Source organism: Panthera tigris, chromosome F3 (assembly GCF_018350195.1).
Source record: "Panthera tigris isolate Pti1 chromosome F3, P.tigris_Pti1_mat1.1, whole genome shotgun sequence".
In the NCBI taxonomy this organism is placed as follows: Eukaryota; Metazoa; Chordata; class Mammalia; order Carnivora; family Felidae; genus Panthera; species Panthera tigris.
In genome coordinates, this window is record NC_056678.1 from 41421192 (window position 1) to 41445743 (window position 24552).

At 38.6% G+C, this 24552-nt stretch overlaps 1 protein-coding gene and 1 long non-coding RNA gene across 8 annotated transcripts in view; one reads left to right on the forward strand and one right to left on the reverse strand.

Moving 5' to 3' along the window:
• Nucleotides 1–24552, forward strand: part of PPP1R12B (protein phosphatase 1 regulatory subunit 12B) — a 218280-nt gene that overhangs the window by 131521 nt on the left and 62207 nt on the right. The window lies entirely within an intron of this gene.
• On the reverse strand, nucleotides 16–20698 carry LOC122235892. 2 transcript variants are annotated; one of them, XR_006214008.1, is made up of 4 exons: nucleotides 20506–20698; nucleotides 16200–16306; nucleotides 13431–13529; nucleotides 16–267 (listed from the first exon to the last, which is right to left on the reverse strand). It is a non-coding gene; the product is annotated as an uncharacterized LOC122235892 (long non-coding RNA). The 2 variants fall into 2 exon arrangements; XR_006214007.1 differs by lacking the exons at nucleotides 16–267; nucleotides 13431–13529 and having other exon boundaries at nucleotides 16042–16306.

Consider the following 24552-nt stretch of genomic DNA (forward strand, 5'->3'; position numbering starts at 1 on the left):
AGTGGCAAGTCAGTGAGGCCTGTCCCTTTTGGTTCAGCCTTTCTCATGTGCATACACTTTTAATAGAAAAGAGCAGGCCCAATGCAGATTTGCATTGAGGGAGAGTTTGGAGGTAGACATCTCTCTGAGAGATGTGGCCGGGTGTTGGTTGGTGGTATTGTCTCAGTTGCTGTAACAATGCCCATGCTCTTGAGCAAGTTTCCTGCGTTTCTCTATGCCTTCTGCTGATATCTCACACAGTTGTAGGATCTGTCTGTTTTTTCTCTCCTGTGAATATGTTATTGGATTATAGAAAGTACTTGGAAATCTTTGGAAGAAAATTGAAGAGTGATACTATTTCTCTTATGGTTCTACACTTATATATAGAAAGGAACATAAATGTGAAGAATGCAAACATTACACAATCCAAAAGCTACTTATATTTGACTTTGAAATAAGATTAAACCCTTGACTCTTCTACAACTCCAGCCTAGCATCCAACTTTTCTCTGTGGTGCGTAGCCCGGGCCCCGCTTTCTTGAAACTCCAGGTTCCTGAAAGCCACTCAAACATGACAGAAAGTTAGTGGTTCCCTTATTAGTACTGTTGTTCAGGAAGGAATGTGGTTTTGACTAAATGAATTGAGACTATATGTACATTTTTATTGGAAATTATGTAAAAAGATGGCCATCTTGTACCCTACAGTTAGTTGAAAGTATGTTCTCAGAATATATTTGATAACCCATCCTGAAAATTGACAACTAACTCATTCTTAGCAGAAGAGATAAAAATACTATATTATGCCATTGACCTGCCTATATTTTAGTCAAGATCCAAAACAGTCAGTAGTGGCCTTCCAAAAAGCAATGCCCAGGTGACTAATGGTGACACAGGTGGGAATTGCCTACTCTTGGTTGAAGCTAGGTGACTTCACAAAGATGAGCTGTGTCAGGTGGAAATAGCACAAAAGAGGTTCTGTTGGAGCAGGATGTGTGAGAGTGTGTGTGTGTGTGTGTGTGTGTGTGTGTGTATTCGTGTGTGTGTTATTTGCATGCACAAATAACAGTAATTCTTCAGTTCTTCAAGGGGGGCTGGGAAAGGCTTTTGGAGACACAGAGTGGATGTAGGAAAGTTGCTTTGGGGAATTATAAGATACCTAAAGAGAGGATCTGCATAATAGATTATAGAGCACTGCAATGGACTGTAATCCCTTGAGGGTTATAGAGGCCATTTAAATCCATAAAGGGAATACCAACAAGGACGGCTTTTGTTGTGACACAATGTCTTTTGTCAGTGAAAATCTGTGTCTCCACCTTTCCAAAGCACTTGGCATGGGAAAATCCTAACATAGGGCACCAGGTAAGGAAAGCTAAGATGTTCTTGATGCAGTGCTTCCCAGAGAATTTCATTTTAGGACAGTTGACTGAAAATTCTAGAAAGGATTTTCTGATTGGTGAGGAATCACAGAGACTACTGAAGTTTGACGTGAAAGTCATTTGTCGGACTGAGAAACATTTCACTCATCCAGTTGCTTGAAGCATCTACTAGTGTCTACCATGTGTCAAGCCGACTCCAATGTGAATCCTTAGAGAAGAATCAATAGTCTGTTATCTCTAGAATGGTCACTTTGAATGTATGCCGGCAAGCCAGAGTTGGTACAGGCCCATCTGCATCCCCACCAGCCACGTAGAAGGAAAGACTGGTGACAAGTCAGCGCAGGGTGAGGAATCCTTTAAAAGGCATACATTTGCTTGATTGATGACTCAAGTTTATTTCAATGACACACCCATCTGGGCTCCACCATCTCCTCGGGCTGCAGACTCTGTGAGGGGAGGTAGGCCAGCCCAGGTGAGCACAACCAGCCCAGCCCTAGTCTTGTCTGGCTTCTGTTAGATTGGGTTACAACTTTAACATTACTTAACTGAAGAAGAAAAAAGAAAAAAAAAAAAAAAAAACCACACACTTAACTGTTTTTCTCCCAAGTACTCTCTTCTAACACTAGCAGGCATGATGCCATTATCATCATATGGATCCACAGAGCAATAGGCCTGGCCGTGGCCCAGTGTAAATTGCTGCAATTCTACTTCAAGGCGATCAGTAATATCTTAGGACCATTCTTTCTCCCCAACTTCCGTGTCTTTCCATCAGGCAGTGGAATTGAGCCAGCCAAAGGAGGGGGCGTTCTGTTGAAATGGCACTGTTAGCTAATCAGCATGGATACTGCTGAGAAGGCAGGGCGGTTTCTTCTTTTCTTGGTTTCTGGTTCAGTGAAACTATATATGCTACTGAGGTCATGACAGCACCCTTCTCTTTCTTAGCCTATTCCTGAAGTGTGGCAGAATCTATTATTTTTAAAGGTTTTTCTTTAAAGGTAATTCTTCCCAAGACTATGGCATATATATATATGTATTATATATATATTATATACATATATTATATATTAAATTAATTAAAATTAATAATATTAAATTAATATAAATATTATAAATATTATAAAATATTGTTAATTATAAATTAATTGTAAATTAATTAAAATTAATATTAATTCTTCCCAAGACTATGGCATATATATATTATATATATATTATATACATATATTATATATTATATATTACATATTACATATTATATATTAAATCAGTTAAAATTAATAATATTAAATTAATATAAATATTATAAAATACTGTTAATTATAAATTAATTGTAAATTAATTAAAATTAATATTAATTCTCCCCAAGACTGGCATATATATAATATATATCTCGAATATATATATATATTTGAGATATAATTCACAATCAATAAACTGCACAGAACTTAAGTGTACTATTTGATGAGTTTTGACAGTTGTATACACCAATGTAAAGACCACTCAAATTAAGATATAGAACTTTTCCATCACCCTGAAAAGTTCCCTCATGCTCCCTTCCCTGTCCCAAGAGGCAACCACTCTTCTGATTTCTATCACCATGGATTAGTATTGCCTGTCCTTGCATTTCATATATATGAAACATACAGTCATATTTCATTTTAGGAGTAGAAAGGAAACTTTACTAGTTATTATCCCTATCTTGTATTCCAGTCAGGGTTAGAATTAAGTACAGATTTTGTTTCCTCCTTTTAAAGATTTCAGAAGAAGATTCTTTGACCTCTCGCCCATGTATCAGTAACAACAGCATGGTTAAGAAGACCTTTCTATTGTTTAGCCTAAATCCCAGTTGGTATTGTTGAAATCCATTTCTTCTTTTTGTGTACCCATGCTAGAAAAATGTAACCAGCACTTATATACAGGTAAGATTTATTGCCAGGAAGGGCCCTGATATTTGTTATCAATTACGTGTTAAGAGAAAGACCAGTCGTGCATTTTTATGGTGGGGACACCAAGGAATGATACTTAGAAGGCTGGGGATTTTGCTTAAGCCCGGCATACTACATAGTTTTAGTCAGAACCCATTTCCATTGGAAAATCCATGGACAGGTGAGACTGGCAATGGATATATAATGTCTTAGCACCTCCTTGACAGGTGTGTTTAGAGCACATCTGTTAATTATTCACATAGGTATGTAGTAGATATTTCCCAGAAGTCTTAATATATCCGTTATCTCGCTAAGTGAAAAAAGAAACTGTATCTAGATCTTAATGTGAGGAAGAAGGGTATTCCAGTGATACGTGAAAAAAATTACATATTCAGGACTGTGTTTGTATTCTTTACTAGAGGTAATTGCACTGAATGTTTGCTCTGGAAGGCACAGTCATTGGCACACTGCAGAACGTGATGGCCATTTGGCATCTTTCCATCTTTTTTTACCTACCTCTTTGGCCTGCCTTTCTTTTGCTTAACATTGAGTTTATCTACTGCATTCTTGCTGTTTTCCCCCATTTACTCCTCTGGAGCAGACTGTTTGCCAAGCCAATTCTGTTGTATAATTAAGTTTATCACTAGAGGGCACAAGTGGTCAACAGAAAAGATGCTGATGAACAGAATGGTGCCCTAAAGAAGCTGAACAGTAGACAGCTTCTTTTGTTTTAAAGGGATTTTGAAAGAACACTGCTTGTGTAGTAAAGTTACTTGCCTCCCAGCTTTTGGGAATTTTGAGATAACTTGAGTTAGGGACCTCATGTTATAGTTAAGAACACTGAGACCCAAAGAAGTTAAGAAGTATTCAGGGACATGAAGACTCTGTTGGTTGAACACCCTGTACCCCTGCATCAGGGAACCTTTTTGTTTGATTTTAGTGAAACAGACTTGAAATTGGGGCTTACATCCTTCTGCATTCCCTATTTATCCATTTGGTTTTTTTACTCAACAGATTATATGTTCCAAATGACTTGCTAGAAGTATCTCACTTCCTTAAGTGAAGGAATTTCTCCTTGAAGGATGACTAAAAAGCCTACTCTGAGTATCAAGATTCAGTCAGTGGGTAGAATATCAGCGTTCCTCTGTTGTCCTTGACATAGATAGGTACTTATATCTTTCATGAAGTAAGAATTTCCATACAAGATGCCTCCCTCAGCATCCCTAGGCTCCAGCCCTGTTGCTTTTAGGCAAGTCAGTCTGAACAGAATCACTGAAACCTCACCCTCAAAACTAGCAATGTAGTTTTCCCAGTCCAGGGTGGAATAGTAGATCTGGATTGCTCATCACCCCTCAAAATGCATTGGGTAAAGGAGATATTGTTAAGGAATTACTAATTCATGGATATTAAGGTATGTGCCTTGGAAGGCTGTGGCATGCTAGTGGAGAGATGTGTTGATAAAGTGTACCAAAGGAAGTAAGCCATTAAATGTAAGATTTCCAAATTAAATAAAAGCTAGAAGCGTATAGAAATTTGCTGCCAAAACTTGGTTTTGAACTAAGCTTTAATAGAAAATAAAACTTGCCTTTGGAGCCACTTGGCGCCAGAAATGTCTCTACTACCAAAAGTGACTAAATGCATTTCCCATTCTGTCCTGCCTTCTCCTCTATAACCTTCCTCTCATTTACTTGCTGAACAAGTACATTAAGGTACCTATTATAGTCAGGCAATTTTCCAGATACTGGAGATGCAACAATGAACAAAAAGCCCTGCTCTTAAGGAGTTTACATTCTAGTGGAGGAGATGGACAATAAATAAAATAAGTAAGTGTGTGAAGTAAATAGTGTGTGAAAAGGTGATGAGTGTTTTTGGAAAACCCATGTAGAGTAGGATAGGAAGGAATCAGAAGTGCCTGAGTGGGATAGGAAGTTGACATTATAAGTAGGGTGGTCAGGATAGACCTTGCTGAGAAAGCATCATCTGAGCCTAGAATGAAAGGAAGTAAGATGGGGTGCCATGTGGACATATGGGAATAGAGAGTTTAGACAGGGGGAATAGCACTTGCAAAGATTCTGAGGCAGAAGCACAGCTGACGTGCTTGAGGACAGGTGAAAAGACCGGTGTGGTAGAGCAGAATGAGCAGAAGGGCCCAAAGGCAGAGACTGATAAGTCATTGGAAAGGCTCTGGCTTTTGATCAGAATGAGTGGGTAGCCCCTGTAGAGTCTTGAGCAGAAGAGTGACATGATTATACTTAATATTTGAAGGAGTTCCTCTGCCTACTATTTGGAGGATATACTCTAAAGGGATCCGGGTGGAAGCAGGAACATCAGTTAGGAGGCTATTACGAATCATCCAGGGAAAAACTTATGGTGGTTTAGACCAAAGTGAGAATGGGTAGTAAAGCTGCTGGGAAGTTTTCATATTTAGCATATAGTTTGAAATTGGAACCAATGAAATTTGCTGCTGGATTGGATATAGGGTGAAAAAAAAAATGGCAGGGGTAGTGATCAAGGTGGACACCAAAACTTTTAGCTAAGGCAACTGAAAGAATGGAGTTTTCGTTCACTGAAATAGAGATGACTGTGGAAGGAATGGATTTGGTGGGGGAAGAGCAGACATGTGGTTTGGGTTTTAGGAGTGTTAAATTTAATGTCTGATTGACCTCCACATGGAAATGTCAAGAGAAGACCTAGCAGTAGGAGTCTGGAGTTCAGATGAGTGGTCCAGACTGGACATATGAACTGAATGTCAATAAATGTATAGATTGTATTTAAAACCAGGAGATGGAATGAGATCACCAACAGAATGAAAGCAGACGGAGAAGAAATCCAAAGACAGAGTCCTGGGACACTCCCAAATTCAATGTGAGAAGGGGAAGAACCACAAAGGGGAAGAACTGATGAATCTTAGCAGTTAGCTCTGGGAATATGAATAGGACTTTTTTGTTTAATCAGAACAATTCTATTGATTAACCATCTTTGCAGATTATCTTTTTTTTTTTTTTTTTCTCCATTCTAACGTTTATTTATTTTTGAGACAGAGAGAGACAGAGCATTATAGGGGGGAGGGTCAGAGAGAGAGGGGGAGACACAGAATCCGAAACATGCTCCAGGCTCTGAGCTGTCAGCACAGAGCCCGACGCGGGGCTTGAACTCACGGACCGCGAGATCATGACCTGAGCCGAAGTCGGACGCTCAACCGACTGAGCCACCCAGGTGCCCCTGCAGGTGATCTTTTAAGTTCACTCAGCTTTTGGTCCCCTTTGCTTTGCCTGATTTTCCTCAGCTTTATTATATCTTTGAATAACTAGCACTTCCATTTCACTTACGGATAAGAGGGTTTCTTTGAAAACTTATTTCTGAGTGTTATCAGATGCTAAACTCTGAGTTAGCTCTGTAATGTCTACGATGGCAATTATAGACTGAATTTTAGAACTGAAAGAGACTTAAACTTCTAGGTAACTAGTTAAACATCTCATTTTATAGATAACAGCTGAGGTCCAGAGAGATTAAGTAACTTGCCAGGATCACATCGCTGGGTTCCTAGTCCATGGCAGTTGTACTACCTTCAGGGGAATCTTTCTATCTGTTCTATATCTCATGTGATATACTGTTACGACAAGCAATATAGCATAGTGGGTAAGAGTGCAGACCCAGGAGCTAGGTAGACTCCCTGGGCCACTTAACTACTTTGGATAAGTTGCTTAACTGCTGTATACTTCAGTTTCCTCATCTGTAAAGTAGGGATAGTCATGGTAGCTACCTCCTAAAGTCATAAAGTGAACATGAATAAATACACTTAAATAGTTAGAGACGATCGAAATTCATTCATACTGTTTTCCAAATCTGCAGGTTCAATCTGCATCAGAGTAAGGCTTTTGGAATACATCCATTGACCTTAGAATCGTGTGATTTTGAAGTTATTTATTAATTTATCCGCAAAGAATTAATTTTTTGGAGAGTCAGAGAAGTAGCCCAGGCTCCTATATAACTCCAGTATATGTTTTCATAAATGTACCTGATGAATTTTGATAAATCTTAAGAGGGGTTGCTGAAGTAGGGGGAACAAGTGATGAGGAGAAAGGGAAGAAACAAGAACTAAATGTTTCCATTTCTGCTAGAAACTGAGCACCTGATCAAATCAAGTCCCGCATATTTCTGTTAGTCAAGCAGGCTTTCATTTCTGTGCCTCAGTTGCCCTCCTGTTTATCTTTTTCTGCAGGGATTTCCAACAATTCTAGTTTCATAGATCTTTACCCGGCTCTCCCCCCCCCCCCCCCCCCCCCTTTCTTTGGGTAAATAATAGCCCCTTTGCCTGTATGCTCTAATTTTTTACAACTTTGCTTCTGGCTATTTGCTGGATCCTCTTTCCTCTCTCAAGCAGTATTTTTTTTTTAATCTTGTTACTTAATCTCGTGAAGCCCCTTAATCTGCTGGAGGGCATCCAGTGATTTTCTGTCTGCTCTCCGCCACTGGGCAGTATCTTTGCCATTCTCCTTTTAGGTAAAATCCTAGGACTGTTTTGCTTCTCCTCTCTCGGTGCTTGATTACCTAATATGGTAAGGTATGTCCCCTGACAAGACTTCACTGTTGAGAGGGAACAACAATTTGACTAAGTTTAAAGACGCCGAAGGTAAGCTGTCAGAGCTATCAGGGTTAGTTATTTATGTAGCAAAGTAATATTTTTCACAGCATACCATATAAATATAACAGCCACAATCTTGTGAAAGCAAGTCTCTTTTTAATCAAGTGAAAGGATAAGAAAATACAGATTTTCCTCCCTTAGCCTCTTTATCTGTAGCCAGATAAGAAAAAAAAAAAAGAGACGAAGGGAACAGGGTAGTTAGTTTGTCCCCAGAATGAGAAGGTTTTGAGAAGTCTGAGAAATTTGGTTATATAAAAATGCTTATAAGGATATATTTAATAAGCGATGGCTGTTATAAACAGCCCTGTCATAGCCAGCCTCTGGGAGTTGGCAAGCATTCTCATGAAGAAAAGCAAGCTGTCCCGGATTTGTGCAATTGATGACAGTGGGCAGTCCCAAGGAAAAAGATGAAGATTGAGACATGGCAGCCAACCAGCTCTGTGTGTGGGAAGCTGCCTTCTATCCAATGTGCACTGAAGACTCTTCTCTAGTGGTTGACTCCATATAAGCCTGGAAGGATCTTTCCTTTCACTGTACATTTGCTCTTGCTTTGTGACTGTAGCTTCTTAAAATACTGCAGATGCTGTGATTTTCTATATATGGGTCACACTGTGCCTTGTTCTAGCCCAAGCTGTATAAACCAACGAAGTTTCTTTTGGCATCTTCCTTTTAAGGACTCTATTAATTTTAGGTCGTGCTGTTGCCAAGGAAATCTCAGTAATCAAAGCTCACATGTATTCCTTTGAGACCCTGTAATTTTTGGACCCACTGTCCCATTACATCAGTGAATTCTGCTCTAGTCAGAAATCTTTTTTAAGATAGAATAAATTGACCTTCAAGGTATCTGTTTGGGCTTTGCTCAAACTTCTTATCCAAAGATGTGGAAGGTTTATCAACTACTAAGGGACGGTACAGTTAACCCTTGACCATTTACTTTTCTTCCAAATCTTTCTTCTGCCTCTGATTGCCTTCAAGGTACTAGTTTGTGTTAGTGACCCATGACCTTCTGTCTCTTTGTTGGAGGGACACTGATGAGCTTGAAACTCTGCTGGAATTTTTTTATGATTATAAAAGTAATATATTTCATTATAGAAAATATATGAAGCATAGAAAAGTATAAAGCAGTGCTTCTCAAAAGCAGCAGGAGCATTTCTAGAGGTTATAAATATTCGTGCGGGTACTTTTAGGGGTCACAGTGATGGGGGATGCATTTAGTGGACAGGGCCCAGAGATACTACCTGTCCTAATAGGTCCCATGTAACAGTTGTCCTGCAGCTTCCTTGACTTTCAGCTGTCTCCCTGGACAGTCATGGATGAAAAAGTCCAAAACCAAACTTGATTTTATGTGTAAACTTCCATTTTATGGCAGAGAGAATCTAAAAATTCAACTACCATGTAAACTGAGGAAAAACTGTAGTTTTAGTTTTATTCATTCCTGACAGCAGGGCCACTTGTATAATGGCATTGTCTTAAAACATTCTACAGATGTGCATGTGACTTCTACCTTCATGATGATCTATGATGAGTCTAAGCCTCTGACTACTTCATTATACCTTCTAGTGTTATTGGCCCAAGAATTTATGCATTGAAATACATATTTCATTATATATTCCTTTTGTTTTTCTTCAAAGTTTATTTGATTTTTAAAACAATTTTAGCTAAGTTTTATGTCTATGAATTTTATTTCAGGATAGTAAAGATTGGAAGAGGTATTAGAAATATTTGTTATGAAAGAGGACTCTTTGTGCTGTAAAGAATAAGAAAAAATTGCCCCAAAATACCACTCAGAAGAAATTACTGTTTAACATTCTGGTGAACTTTCTGTTGGTGTTTTTGCGAAGTTGTTTTTTTTTTTTTTTTTTTTTTTTTTTAAACATATTCAGGATCGACTAATGGCATTTTTAAGAAAAGGATCATTTCCAACCGGAGAATTCCTGGGACCCCATCATTACCAGGATGACAATCTCATAATGTTTTCTTCAAAGCACTTGGGTTCAACTCTTTTATCAAAATAGTCCTATGATGGCTTTGATTACAGAGAACCTCTAGGAATAATTGTTCCTCTTTCTGTTGGAGTCTAGGGGTTACCTTAGTTATGAAAGTATTCATTTCTCTGTTGATAGCATGGCTAGAGAGCTTTAACCATGGCTTAGGCTTAGCTAATGTCAGAGTTCTAGCCCCATGATTGAGGTAAAAAGCTTAGTGTGGGATTTGCAGCTCTTTTTCAGCAAATGGAGTGTTTCTAGATTTGCCCCAGCAGGAATGTTGCCCTCAAGGCACTAACAGATGTTGCCTGTGAAGGTCTTACTTTGGTAGGACCTAAAAGGTAGGGTAGTTGGGGTGAAAACGTAAAAATAAATCTGTACAATCTGCCCGTCTTAATTTTCTCTATACCATCTCAGTTTTCAGTGAAACAAGTTCAAGAATCAGCAACCATGTAGTGACGTGAATTTCTTTCACAGAAAAACCGTGGCTTTATATCCAAATATGATTTTTCAAGATACTTAAATGTTCACACAGATGTGACTTAACAGTATGTGCTTTTGAAAATACTTGGCTTTTTTAATGCTTTAAGAATGTTTTGTTTTCTTAAACCCTGAGCTCTTACACCTTAAACTATGCCAGTGTTATTGACTACTGAGAAGAAAGGAGGGACATTTTTGAAACCATTGGCATAAGTCATGGAGACATAACAAACAGCATTGGAAACTCTAGTTTATAATGCTGTGTCTCATGTTTGAAAGTTGCTAAAGAATAAATCTTAAAAAGTTCTCATGATAAGGAAAAAAATTCTGTAGCTATGTATGGTGACAGATTATTAACTGGACTTATTGGGGTATTTATTTTGCAATATATACAAATATCTAATCATCATGTTGTACACCTGAAACTAATATAATGCATTTCATTTATGCCCCAATTAAAAAAAAAAAAAAACATTGGCAAGTTAGTAGCTCAAAGTAAAATTACTTAGGTGCTGGGGGACTTTCAAAAGTGATATACCCAAGGGGAGCCTGGGTGGCTCAGTCAGTTAAGTGTCCAACTTCGGCACAGGTCATGATCTCACAATTTGTGGGTTCAAGCCCCACATTGAGCTCTGTGCTGACAGCTCAGAACCTGGAGCCTGCTTCAGATTCTGTGTCTTCCTCTGTCTCTGCCCCTCCCCCGGCTCATGCTCTGTCTCTCTCTCTCTCAAAAATAAATAAACATTAAAAAAAAGTGATATACCCAATTGGTAGATCATGGGGCTATCCGTGGTAACTGAATGCTTAGTTTCTCATTTCTCCAAGTGACTAGTATAGGTGCTTGTTGGCTCTTGTGAGGGTCAACATTGCCTTTCCGAGGTCATGGGGAGGGCAAATGTCTTTGTCTGTTCTCCAGTAGTATGTGTTGGGGGAGGGACAGCGACAGCAGGGCCAGCCTAATCTTCATCTTTGGTACATAACACTCTAGGTCAGGGCTTAGTAAACACTTTATATAAAGGGCCTGATTAAAATAATAATAATAATAATAATAAAGGGCCTGATTGTAATTATTATCTACTTTGTGGTCTGTGTAGTCTGTTGCAACTACTCAACTTTGCTATTATAGTGGGAAAGTAACCAATAGACATATCTGTCAATAAATAGAATGGCTATGTTCCAATAAAACTTTATTTATAAAAGCAGGTTGGTGGGCTGGATTTGGCCTACAGCCCGGGCCACAGTTTGCCAGCCTCTGCTCTTGGTTACAGATTCATAAATGTTTGCTGATGTAAACATGACTCCAAATGTCAGTTTGCTCTCATCTAAGCACTTTTCTGGTAATTCAGCATTTTTCCAATTGCTCTGATTCTTTAATATTATTGACACTTTGTGGGGTCAGGGAAGTCATTCATTTAGGGGGATACACGTTGTTTGTCCTCACTTGGAAAAGCATCAGTTTTGGTCATGCTGCAGAAAGCAAGCTATAAAGATTCCTGGATGAAGGAGTAAAGGAGGAGTTTCTTCTATGTCATTTTAAAGTAATTTCTCTGTTCTATCTTAGTTCATTACCTTTTTTTTTCCCTAAACATTTTTTAATCTTTTTATTGAAGTGTAGTTGACACACCATGTTACATTAGTTTCAGGTATACAACATGGTAATTCAACAAGACTATATGTTATGCTCTGCTCACCACAAGTGGAGAAAGTCTGAAATGGTTGATTCTCCTAATATATCCCTATCTGCTTTTTTCATCTGATCCTATCCCTTCTTCCCTCCCAAAGACCTGACTTTGAGGTTGGCTAAAATGATAGTTTGGGGATATGTGATCACTTGACACTTGAGAAATTCTGCTTTTTAGGTTATGGCCATGCCTTTAAGGCTCACAGATTCTTGGAAGGGTACCTGTCATTCATTTTAATTGCTGGTTGTCATTTGAATTCCTTAGTCAGGAGTAGGTTATGGAGTTTATTAGGTTTTTTTGCCTTGTTAACTTTCAGTCTGCAGTACATATGTAAGAAGAATTTGGGGAGATTTACGGAGGGGTGAAAGAAATCTTCAAAGCTTTGGCCTTGGGCTTACTTGAAATGATGGTTAAGAGGAGCGGATTTTTGGAGTGGATTCTGGTTATTGAACAACTTTAAGGAAAAATTTGAAAAGGAAAAAGGATGAGAGCTGACAGTGATATGTCATAGTAAAGACTCACACCATGTATAGGAATCAGTGATGGATTGGCACAATTAATTTTGTGCCAAGTAAACAAAACAAGATCCTTTCTATAGAATAAAGGTCTGCCTGATGTATGATATGTTGTCTGAAGAGTCTCTCCAGTTACTTGTGACCTCTAGCTCTCTGGAATAAAACTAATGCCATATTATTCGGGCAACTTATAATCATAATTATATTATATTAATTATATTATAATCATAATAATAATTCTGGGGTGTTTGACTTAGAGCTAAGGGCAAGTTTGGATACCGCTATCCAGCAAGCTGAGCCATTTTCAATAATAATTACCTAATAGGTAAAGCTTCTATAGTAGTCTTCCTCAAACTTGTCAGTAAGAATCATTGGGGTCATTTGTTTATAATATAGATTTTCAGGCCTCTTCCTTTGAGATTCTGACTTAGGAGGGGATGTGGTGGTAGAGAGTGGAAAGCCTACGAATCTATATTGTAATAGAAGTCTTCCAGGTGATTCTTAACAGGCAAATTTGACAAAGACTGTTCCTAGAGGTATAATATTTAGGGATTACTAATATCCCAGGTAGGTCATCATTAAAGAGTCATTAACTATGGCCCCCTGAAGGGACTTAGAGCCAATCTCTACTCCTTCCTCTCCTCCAGAAATGGACATTTAACCCACAGAGAACCAAATTATTAAAGGCCCTCTAAGACAGTCCAGTTCCATTCAGGAACTGCTTACATAGCAGCATACATTTATATAGTCAACAAAGTTATTATTACCTAGTATATGTCAAGCATGATGCATTAGGGATACAGAAATGTATAAGGTAGACAATGTTCCTGCCCCTCATAATACTCACATTTTAATGGGCCAGGAGGTATTCCTGTTAGACATGCAAGTTGAGATATCATGTAGGCAGTTGAACATAGGAATCTGGTGTTCATGGGAGATAATAGAGCTAGAAATAAAGATATTTGAGAGTCACTGCCTTAGAGATGATACCTAGAGATGGTGGACTGGGTGAGATCTCTCCAGAAAAGAGCATAAAGAAAGGAAAAGAGTCTATGATTATGCCCTAGATTATTCCAGGGCTGGCTCTAGACAAAAACAGGAATATTTCTTCCATTGGAGCAGGAGAGCATATACAGATAAATTGGTGGGTCTCATGTGGGAAAAATGAAGTAGTTATGATCTGACTTTCTGTCTCTCTTTCTCTGTCTCTGTCTCTGTCTCTCTCTCTCTCTCTCTCTCTCACACACACACACACACACACACACACACACACACTTTTTTTTTTTATACCTAGAGAGCAATTAGAGCCTATTAGTGTCCGAATGAAAGATAATGAACTAGGTAACTAATGCTAAGTATGGTTTGAATGGGAGGAACCTAAGAAATACGAAAACTCCGTAGGATTTGATATTTTACTGGTGTGGAGAGTGAATATAAAGAAGAGTCTACAGTGGTTGAGAAGATGCACGGATTGGTAGACACGGTATTGGCTTTGGAGCCAGAAGACCCAGGTCCAAAGCTACTTCCATCTCTTATTAGCTGTAAGGTCTTAAAAGAGAAATTTAACCTCTCGGAATTGTAAAAGTGCTTTAATTGGCTGTAAAAATGAGATTGTTATCCCTATCTTATAGGCTTAAGGCCATAACAATGTATTTCACTTTAAATAGTGCCCGGCCTTAGCAAGTGTTTGTTAAACAATAGCTGCTAGTATAATAGTACTTCACCAGTCTTTCCCTGCCGCCAACCCGCCCCCCCCTTCCCCCCATGTCTTTGAGCTTTCACACACGTTATTCCCATTTCCTGGAATGCTCTTCCTCCTACTTTATTGCCTCTTCCTCTCCCCACTTCCCTTTTTAACACCCATTCATGTTTTAGTTTATGGCCCACCTGGGGCCTCAGGAACCCTTCCTTTGACCCCCTCTTCAGAGTAGACTAGGTTCTCCTCAGTATCTTGAATTAACCTGTAATATACAGTGATAAGTGTTACTATTATTATATTTGCCAATTAAACAAAAATCCTTAAAAGCAAGGTCTGTTTCTTGTTCATTATGTTAACTTTCCAGGATCTAGCAGAATATCTAGTATTTAGCTATGTCTTTATGAAGATTTGTAGAACAGTCCAATTAATGACATTCATGTTTCCAGTTTTGATGACTGCATGAATAATATACTAATAATGAGATTGAGAATTCAGGAGGAAGAACATGTTTGTGAAGATGTTTTTGCTTTTGGATGTACTGACTTTGAGGTACCTGTCAGACATATGAAATTAAATATGCTATAGGCAATTCAATACACAGGCCTGAGTGTGGGGAGGTTCTGGGGCTAGAAATAAAAATTTAGAGGGGCAGCAGCCTGTTGGTAATGGTTTTAAATTATGAAAGGGAGGATATTTTCCAAGAATAACTTGTAGAGCAGTTGGTTCTCAGCTTTTTTTCTTCCCCAGTGTTGTGAGGGATGCACTCAAATGACCATGGGTCAGTATCACAGTGATTCTGAAGCAGAAAAGGCAAAAGGAGCCCATCCCCAGGGGAGACCTATCAGAACATCTGTGGGATGCTAAGGAGGAGCACTGCTGTGAAAAAATAAGAATAGACAGTTTAGAACAGAGCCTGGGCCACACCAGTGCTTAAGGGATATGCAGAGGAGGAAAGGTCCCATGAAAGAGATCTGAGAGGAAATGGTCAGAGCAGGAAAAGAGCGAGGAAAGAATATGTTCGACCAAAAAAGGAAGTGAAAAGTTTCAGGGACTCTAGATGACAGAAACTTAATTTCATATAGCTGAAGCAAAAGGCTATGTAACTGGGATATCTGCACATTGATCCAGGTTGGTGTCAGGCATAGCTAAGTGCAGGAGGCTAAAACTTGGTCATCAGAGCTCTGCCTCCTTCTTGTATAGACCACAGAGGAAGAATACCTTCTCTATCCTAGTGTCCATATATCCAGTTGACCTGGCTTTGGTCAAGTAGACTTGCCTGAAGCAATTTCTGTAGCCAGAGGTTAGATGGTTAGAGGGGTGGTGAAGCACAGTGGTTAAGATCCAGAACTCTGGAACCAAGTTATTTGAGTTCAAATCCCTGTTCTGTGACTTATTGTATGACCTTGGGCAAATTACATACTCCTCTGTGCCTCAGTTTCCCTAACTCTAACATGTGAGAAATAATGGTAGCTATCACATAGGTCATGTCTTTAAAAGAGATAATGCGGATAAAACTTATCGACAGTGCCTAAACACGGTAAGCACTCAATAAATGTTAGCTACCACGGTGATTGTAATGATAATGATAACGACAACAGTAGTGATGGTAGTGATAATGAGGAAGCAGTAGCAGCGGCTCCCACTTTTTGTAGGGGTGGGGTCAGGAGAGGGTCAGCTACTTGGACCGTTCCCCACAGGATGAAAGAAAGCGTTCTGTTACCAAAAGAAGAGAAAGGGATAAAGTGCTGGAAAGACAAACTATAGCTACCCTAGTCCTCTGTAATCACATCCAGTTTGATTCTGTAATCCACACAGAGTCTGAGAACCCCCAAAGTACCCAGTGGATTTGGCAATAAGGAGATTTTGCTGGCTAGTGAGAACAGTTTGGTGGCCTGGATGGCACTGAAGCAGTGGTACCTTCTCTTTGTGATCCTCTGCAATAATGATTTTGATAAGTTTCCTGGGGGTTAATAGCATCTGGTTAGTAGCCATTTGCTTTGTGGGCAGAGCTCCAAAATAGTTTGCTGTTAAAAAAAAGAAAAGAAAAGTCTTCATAAAGCCTTGAAGAGTTCAAACATATCTAATCATCCTATCATTTGGCAGATTGTGATGACTTTCTGCTTCCATGCTTTACTCTGAATTGGGCTTCCTCCTAACAATCCTTATTCCACATTTCTGCTTCCTCCCCTTGTTGAGAACAGACGATAGATCAACATTCTTGCCTGATCCCGCAAGCATATTTTGAAGGAATGAAAAGCAAATATTCTTCTACCCCAGAGGAGCATTTTCCACATTATGCTAGCAATTATGAAAGGAGTTAGTTATTGGATTAGCTAGTGAGATGTGATTGTCAGTCATCGTCATGTTCTCATTACTGGTAATGTTGTCCAGACCTACCATGTTTTCTCTGACTGTGTTTCTCCCTTTTTTTGTGTTTCACTTGTTTACGGAGTGCCTTCAGAGAGAAAGCCTGATTCAAGTTTGACAAAGTTCTGCTAAGCCACCTCAAGATTATCTTAGCTAAAGAAGTTCGATAGAGTGCAGTTGTAGGCTCTGGATTAATCTAGAATGGCTTCCTAAAAGAAAAATTCCAGAAGAATAATATGGGAACTTTTTCCTCCCAGCTTTCCCCCTCCTCAGTTATGATATTACCCCAGAAAGATATCACAAACAAAACAAAGTTATGTAACAGAGAAATATTAGGGAAAAGTCAAGAACTGAGAGTTTTAGCTTCCAACTTTACCATTAATAAAAGCACATTGCAGCGTAATAACAAGTAGGTTATGAATAAGCTATATATTCAGGTTAGTTTCTTAAAGAAACTATATATTCAGGTTATAATGTTCTCAGCTATATATTCAGGTTAGTTTCTTAAAGAAAGTTCTTCCAGAATTTACTTCCTAAAAATGTTTTTGTACTGTAACCTACCACTGAGCTTCAGAGAATAAATTTGATTTAGATAGCAGTGATTATTGGAAAACTATTTCAAAATGGACAACTGTTTAACATCTATAAGGGGAAGTATATAACCTCACTAGTATTCAAAACTATGAATTAGTATTGTAATGAAGTAGTGTTTTGGGGGTTTTTTGTTTTTTGTTTTTTTGTTTTTTTGTTTTTTTTGTTTTTTACTAACCAACATAGGTAAAAAGATAATGCTCAATTCAGGTGAGAGTATAATGAAATGGGCCTCCTCATATTTTACTGTTGAGAATGCAAGTTAATACTTCCTTTTCAGAAAGCAAATTGTCAAACTATGAAAAGCCCCAAACTGATACAGAATTTCCACTTATGGAAATCTTTCACTAAGAAACAGTCCTAAATATAAAAAGGGTCAAGGGAAGCTTTATATACAGAGATTTTTGTCACAGGATATATTGTATGTATGTAGCTCTATAAACGTTTATTCACTCAATAAATACTTGAGTACCTATTATATGGAAAGCTGTTTGCTAGGTACTATTGAACAAAACAAATTGAGTCCATTTAGTTATTTGTAACAGTGGAAAAATTGGAAACAACCTAAATGTCCAGTATTCTGGCAGCAGTTAAGTAAACTATGATTCATCCATGCAGTGGAATACTATGAATCATAGTTTGCTTTACTGTTCCCTACTAGCCATTTCGGAGTGTTTCCTTGGAACAGATGAGAGTATGAGGCAGCCATTTAAAAATGAGTTACAAAGATAGTGTAATAGCCTGGATAAATGCTTATGATAAAAGATTAGTGAATGAACTAGATCCACAATCATATATGTAATAGGAGGTATAGAGGATACCCAGGCCCAAGTAAAAAGACCAGGGGTACAGTCACCACAGTGTTAACAGTGATTGTGTTTCTAAGGTGAGACTAAGTATGACTGGCTTTTTTCTACTTTCCTTAATGCTCCCCTGTTACTTGTTTCTTTTTTTTTCTTTTTCTCTTCTTGTCTTTTACTTAAATGCTTTGGCCACACAAACTTCCAGAAAGTGAAGGCTTGCCTGCAAGTGAAGACTGCTTGAACCGAGTGGGAATTTTGCCAGAGCATTTTTTTCCCTGGCTGGTGATGGGTTGCGTGTTTCTGATGGAGTGGAAGTATTGGATAGTGGAGTTACGAAACCTGCTGGGCACCCACCCCACCCCTAATATCGTTCACACAAACAGCACTGTAGATGCAATGTACTGAGCCTCACGTGTAGCAGTGTGGATGGTAAGGTGCCTTTCACTGAATGTGTTTTGTTTTTGTTTTTAGAAATGTCTCTAGAATGTTATCTGAAGACTGCTTGGGGTCGGGGCTGGTTATATGCTATTTCTCCATCCTTCACACCTCCCAAGTTGGAATCTACTTGTCTTTAGTGTAATGTCGTGAAATTAAGTAGTTCGTAAAAATTCACACTGGAACCATAGTCAACGCTCTGAGAAACTCTGAGATTTATTACTGAGTTTTCCTTGCCACCTTAACCCAATTTTTACATTCTTAATCCATTCGTCCTTCTTTTCAGTCGAACTCCCAACTTTTCTCTTTCCTTCCTGATTCTCTTCCCTGCATTTCGATTCACATGAAATTTCTGGCTGTGCAGACTTTACAGTGTGCAGGGTCAGACCGCTCACATCCTATGACTTTGCTGCCTGCTGCTTACTTTTGTCCCTCTCTGCGCTTTGATATGCTCAGTATGCGATTTATTTTTATTGCCTTCTCAACTGTCAGTGACAGACATGTTTGTAGAAAAGACATGCTTTCTTCTGCTGTGCCTGAGACTGTGTGTAGGGGTTTTGTTTTGGTCTGGGTTGGTTTGCTTTTCTCTATTTAAAACTTAGATTGTGTTTACACCCACACGGAAACTTCATCCAGTCACTAGGCACCAGTAGGCTGTTCCTTTGCAGAGTGGTGATCAGACAATGCCACGTGTCTGCTGATGGTGAGTCTCCATTCTTGAAGACTGAGCTCAGGAATGCATGCTTTTCTTCCTGTACCTGGCAGGTTATTTACTTAGCAAACTGAAGAATGGAGGACTCAGCATACTTACGAAGTACCAAACTGTTGAGATCACAGAAACTTATTTCTGGAAGGTACTGTGGAAGCTATTCTAGCCCAACTCCCTTATTTTACAGATAAAATACCTGGGGCCCCAAAAGGGATCAAGACTTAACCTATGCTGTACAATAGCGTAGTGGCAGAGAATGAGCTAGAACAGTTCTGAATTCCCAGACCAGCATTCTTTCCACTGTGCTGATGGCTGTCTTCCAGGTGTAGGAGTGCAGGTGGTGCTTATTACAGGACTCTGCTGGCTGCAGTGCTGGGCCTAGTGCTGTGGAAAGCACCCTTTTCTTTTGTTCAGTCTGATTCCATTTATGGAAAACAGTGGTAAAGTTTATACACAAGGTCTACAATAAAGTCTGCTGCTGTCCCAAGTTTCTTACCTTTTTAAAATCAACTTCCCTCCATTTCTGATTTTTCAGTGTATCTGTTGTTTATTTCCATGCAAACTACTTCCAAATAATCAGAATATTCCTCTACTATGGTCAACTTTGATTTTGAACCTTGGATGTATTTGCTAATGACTACAGACTGGTGGGGTTATGAGAATTGAACTATTATTTAAAAAGTAAAAGCGGGGCACCTGGGTGGCTCTGTCGGTTGGGTGTCTGACTTCGGCTCAGGTCATGATCTCATGGTTCATGAGTTCGAGCCCTGTGTCAGGCTCTGTGCTGACCGCTCAGAGCCTGGAGCCTGTTTCAGATTCTGTGTCTCCCTCTCTCTCTCTCTCTCTCTCTCTCTGCCCCTCTCGACTCATACTCTTTCTCTCTCTCAAAAATAAACATTAAAAAAAAAATTAAAAGCTACTCTAGTACTCAGGATGGCAGAGTAAGGATACTGAATCCTGTCCCTCTCAATACAAAATTAAGAAGTAATGAAAAGTCCATGAAGAATGGGGCACTCCTCAGGAACTCTCTGGAAGCGATTGAGCTGATGCTGGAAAACCATGGGTTCATTGAGAAAACCTGGAGAGAAAAAAGGGCAAAGGAGCGGAGAAAACTTGACATTTAAGAAATGAGATGGGAAACAGAACCAGGTGCTACTCTCCAAGAGTAAACCACCATCAGCTGACCATATAATGGATAACACCAGCCCTGACCATAGCTTATTAACACGGAGGTGTTCATCTGTTCCATGTTGAGATAGTGATATTTTTTATTCTTAGGGAATTGGAAATGATATGAAGGCTTTGGTTGTGAGTGTACCTGTACATATACAATTAGAATTTTGGGGTGCTCCTGTTTTATCATGTGGAATGAGAAGCTGACAAGAATCTGCAAGGAAAAGAGTGAAATCAACATTCTGGGAAGAGTAAAGATGAAAACCACAGGGAACGGGAGTAGGCTGCTAACTCCCAGTTTCAGCTTGTTTCTTTTTTTTGTTATTAATTTTTTAACTTTTAAACATTTAAATCCAAGTTAGTTAACATATAGTATAATGATTTCAGGAGTGGAGTTTAGTGATTAATCGCTTGCATATAACACCCAGTGCTCATCCCAGTGGGTGCCCATCACCCATTTCGCCCTTCCCTACACCCTTCTCCCCTCCAGCAAGCTTTGGTTTGTTCTCTGTATTTGGGAGTCTCTATGGTTTGCCTCCCTCTCTGTTTTTATCTTATTTTTCCTTCCCTTCCCCTGTGTTCATCTGTTTTGGTTCTTAGATTCTACATATGAGTGAAATCATATGATCTTTGTCTTTCTCTGACGTATTTCTCCTTCAGCTGGTTTCTGAAGTTTGTGATGTAGGATACATCCTTTCTTTTCCAACAAAATTCCCATTTTGGTAATGATGGAAGAGCCAAGGAGAAATTTTGAGAAATCCAGACTCTTTTTAGTCCTAACACATTTTCTATGATAATAGCTGTGTCTGGCCCAGTACTATTAAAATGTAAATTTGAGTTTTACCAAAAGGGCCAACAGACATGGGTACAGAATCAAAGTAACAATCCTTAAGATTTAGAGAAGAAACCCCCATACCTGGGTTGTCATCGAGGTAAGTGTCAATCATCAGAGCAATTTGTTTAATCGAAGTCTCAAGCAATAGTTCATTCAAGTTATAGATGAAAACTCCACAAAAACCTGCATGATCAAAAAATATTTCTCACATTGCAAGTAATCCACACTTTCTTATTTTATTTTTGTGTGCAGTGAGGGTTACTAGATTTGGCAAATGAAAGTACAGGACACTCAGTTAAATTTGAATTTCAAATTACAAATACTAATTTTTAGTGTATGTCCCATGCAGTACTTGAGACACACATTTATACCAGAAACATTTCTTCTTTATGTAAAATTCAGATTTAATTGGGCATCCTGTAGTTAATCTGTCACTCCTCAGTACGGTAAATAATATACCATCGCAGGCATAGGAGAAGGAATTTTATTTCCTCAATATACATTGTAAGTGGTACGTCTTGTCCCCAGGCAGTGAAGTCAGCTAAGATGCAAAGGGGAAACGTCTATCAAAATGTGTTCTCAGTGAATTGTATAGATGTGTCAACTGTTCCTTTTTGAGACTCACTCAATTCCATTTTGTAGGGAGAGTTGGGGAAAGGAGAGGACATTATACATATTAGATATTAGTAAAATTTTCTTTTTTAAATCCCTCATATTAATAGCAATATAAAAACCATAATTTAAAAAGTAGACTCATTTTCTTCAGGAGCGTGAGATTGTAAAGGAAGAACAGAGACAAGGGAAGAAAAGAGGGGCACCTGGGTGGCTCAGTTGGTAAAGCGTCCAACTTTGGCTCAGGTCATGATCTCATGGTTTGTGAGTTCAAACCTCACATGGGGCTCTCTGCTGTCAGCGTAGAGCCTGCTTCAGATCCTCTGCCCCCACCCCCTGCTTCTCTGCCCCTCCCCAACATATGTTCCCTCTCAAAAATAAATAACAATTTTTAAAAGGGAAAAAGTAAAAAAATAAAGACAAGATAAATTGATTTTGTAAAGAAAAAAAAGTAATGGGTAAATATTTTTTTTAAAGATTTTTAAAAATACACAATAATACTTAAGAAAGAAAGTCTCTTTGGGCCAATAGTGAGAGAAAAGTCACTCTGGTAAGGGAGCTATAAATGGATATAGGCAATTGGGTCAGGGTTTTTTTGCAAGGATTCTGCCTACTGAGAGCATGAATCCAGGAGCCAGGAACCCACAATGCTATCCGCAGATGGGGGCTGGGTTAGTTCAGCTCATCCCAGGAGCATCACAGAAATACACTGCTTGTGCCTGACCAGAAATAAGGAGGAGCAGCCAGAGGCAGCAAGCAAGCACAAACAAGGACTCACTCAACATAGAACCCAGAGCTGTCAATTTAAGATCTGGTTTAAGACCAGCATCTTATCAGGCCTAAGCTGAGGCAACTTAAAACTACCCTATAGAGACAGGTACTTGTATTTTAAAACAATCCTAAAAATTGAGAACTCAAAACATTACAAAGAATTCAGAAAATTTAGGACCACGAAAAACAGAGAATTTATACCTGAGAAAAAAGATAATAGAGCAATCTAAAGAGGGTTTTAAAATAAGTTAAAATTCTCTAGGGTGCCTGGGTGGCTCAGTCGGTTAAGTATCCAACTCTTGGTTTCCACTCAGGTCATTATTTCACAGTTCCTGGGATCAAACCCACGGGATTCTCCCCCACCCCCATCCTCTGCCCCTCCCCCACTTGCACACGCACTTGCACTCTTTCTCTGTCTGAAAATAATTTTTAAAATAAAATTTTTAAAATAAAATAAGTTAAAATTCTCAACATACAAAAGAAGTTAGATCCCATAAAACAAGAATAACAGGTAATGAAACAAGAACAGAAAGATGTGAAAAAGAACCACGTAGAAGTTTTGGAAGTGAAAAAATGTAATATTGAAATGAAAAAAAAATACTACAGTATTGAATAACAGAAGAGATAGACTGTGCAACATACTGTTACAGCTTAAGAGAAAAATTAGTAAACTGGAAAATAAGATGGAGAAAATCTTTCAGAATGCATTGTAGAGATGGAGGTAGGAAACATGAAAGAGAATTAAGATGGGGAAGATAGCTTGAGGAACTCGAGCACACATCTGCCAGGAGGCACAAAGGAGCAGAGAGAAAGAGAGAGAGAGAGAATGAAAAAGAGGCAATAATAATAATAATGACGAGTGCAGTTGAGTATTAATCCATGAAGGCAGGAGTCCTCAGAATAGAAAAACCTCACCTGTAAAGCACGATAAATAAACCAATAATTAATAATAATTTCCATAATGAAATTGTAGGATGTTAATGATATAGAGAAAATTTTTAAATGCTAAGAAAAGATATAGGTAATGTATCTACAGAATAGTAGTCAAATTGGCGTTAGGCTCTGGCAACAGTAGGTACCAGAAAACAGTATCTTCAAAGTGCTGTGGAACAACAGTTATGAACCTACAGTTCATGCAGTGATTTCCATATGCAAGAGCAAAATAAAGGCATTTGCAGATACACAGGGCTAACTTCTAAACACCCAAACTCTCACTAATGAAAGAACCAAAGGATATTCTTCAGCAAAAAAAAAAGCACATGCAGAAAGCAGTGGAATACTAGAAACAAAAAGTATTAAAATAGGGTAATAAAGCTAATTTTTTTCTTTTACATGTAAAAAAGATGGATCTAAAATTCTAGCAACCACAATGTGTTAAAGATAGAAAAGTATGCAAAGTCCCTTGTTTTGAGTAGAGAGGAATCTGATTAACTTTATAGACTTTTAAAGGAAAAATATATTTACGTATATTAAATGTAGGAATAACCACTAAAGTAATAGAAGTATATAAATAGAAGGTACAACTCCTGAATCAGTAGTGGAAATAAAGATAACTTTTTAAAAAGTTAAGTGAGGGGTGCCTGGGTGGCTCAGTCGGTTGGGCGGCCGACTTCGGCTCGGGTCGTGATCTCGCAGTCCGTGAGTTCGAGCCCTGCGTTGGGCTTTGTGCTGACAGCTCAGAGCCTGGAGCCTGTTTCGGATTCTGTGTCTCCCTCTCTCTGACCCTCCCCCATTCATGCTGTGTCTCTCTCTGTCTCAAAAATAAATAAACATTGAAAAAAAATAGTTTATTTCTAAAAAAAAAAAAAAAAAAAGTTAAGTGTATTTAATTACTTATTTAAGTAGTCTCTACACCCAACATGGGGCTTGAACTCATGACCCTGAGATTAAGAGTTGCATGCTCTTCCAACTGCACCAGCCAGGCACCCCTGGAAAAAATAGGTAATTTTTAAAATTTATTTACTCAATTCAATA